The sequence below is a fragment of the Musa acuminata genome, chromosome BXJ2-1, assembly GCF_036884655.1.
Source record: "Musa acuminata AAA Group cultivar baxijiao chromosome BXJ2-1, Cavendish_Baxijiao_AAA, whole genome shotgun sequence".
NCBI lineage: Eukaryota > Viridiplantae > Streptophyta > Magnoliopsida > Zingiberales > Musaceae > Musa > Musa acuminata.
The window spans coordinates 30766565-30768125 of record NC_088338.1 but is presented as its reverse complement, the minus strand read 5'-3'; positions in this window follow the sequence as shown (position 1 = coordinate 30768125).

The following is a 1561-nucleotide window of genomic DNA, read 5'->3' as shown; positions in this document are numbered from 1 at the left end:
AAAAGATACAGACCTATACCGAAATCTTGATCTTTTCTGTGATTCTAAGAGCTCAAAAGTGTTGTAAAGCCTTTAAGTCTCCTCCTTCTGTTCTTCAAGTTTTGAGTTGTAAAGTGAGGAGAGAAAGGTCTGTAAAGGTTGTCTCCTGAGCCTGCCAAAAGGAGAGAAACTGTAAAAGGGCAGTTGGACTTCGCCTAATTGAAGGAAGGCCTCTAGTTGACGTCGGTGACCTCGTCGGTGGAGGAAGCCAAAAGTGGAGTAGGTCAAGAATGACCGAACCACTCTAAATCTCTGGTTTGCGTTTATTTTGAGCACTTTATCATTACTGCAAACCTCCTTCATAACTACTGCATTCTGCGCTTTTACGAACAAGTTCTAAGTGCTGTTCTTTCCGAATCTGCATTCAGACGTAAATCGGTGTTTTCGTACATTACAGTTTACGTTTACGTTTTGATTCTGCAAAACTGTCTTCTACGCCTTCACGAACAAGTTTTTAAGTGCTGATCTGTCCGAATCTGCTTTCAGACGTAAACCAGCGTTTTCGTATGATATTTACATTGCAGTTTACGTTTACGCCTTGATTCTGCAAAACTGTCTTCTGCGCTTTTACGAATGAGTTTCTAAAGTTCAGATCCCTTTGAAACTGCGTCTAGACGTAAAAATTACGTTTAGACGTAAACTGTGTAAAGAGGTTTTAGAGGTAAACTGAGTTTAGACGTAAATCTGCGTTTAGACGTAAAACTGCGTTTAGACGTAAATCTGCGTTTAGACGTAAAACTGCGTTCAGACGTAAATATGAGTTTAGACGTAAATCTGCGTTTAGACGTAAAACTACGTTTAGACGTAAATCTGCGTTTAGACGTAAAACTGCGTTTAGACGTAAATCTGCGTTTAGACGTAAATCTGCGTTTAGACGTAAAACTGCGTTTAGACGTAAATCTGAGTTTAGACGTAAATATGCATTTTGCGCTTAGACGCAAAACTGCGCTTAAACGCAAACTGTGTTTAGACGCGAACTGCGCTTAGACGCAATCTGCGCTTAGACGCAAACTGCACTTAGATACCAACTGAGAATTAGCTTTTGCATCATAATAGTTTTTATTGAACGAACGCAGCTTTTGGTTTTAATCGCTGTAAGATTTCCGCTGCACTAATTCACCCCCCCCCTCTTAGTGCTCTCGATCCTAACATAATGAACCTACTCTTTATCTAAAGAAGGAAGGTGAACATAATTTTCTAATGGTTTACTTCTATGTTGATGATATTATATATATATGAGTTCATCTAACTTTTTTGTGGCAGAATTTAAAAAGTGTACAATGAATAAGTTTGAAATGTCAGATTTATGTTTATTACGTTATTTTCTTGGGTTGAAAGTGAAGCAAGAATCGGATGAAAATTTTATTTCACAAAGAAAGTATGCAATAGATCTACTCAAAAAATCTAATATGATTATATGTCTAACAACACCCATGAATGTAAATGAGAAATTAAAACTTGAAGATGGTATATGTCTAACAAATGCAAGATATTACAGAAGTTTGGTTAGAGGTTTGATTTA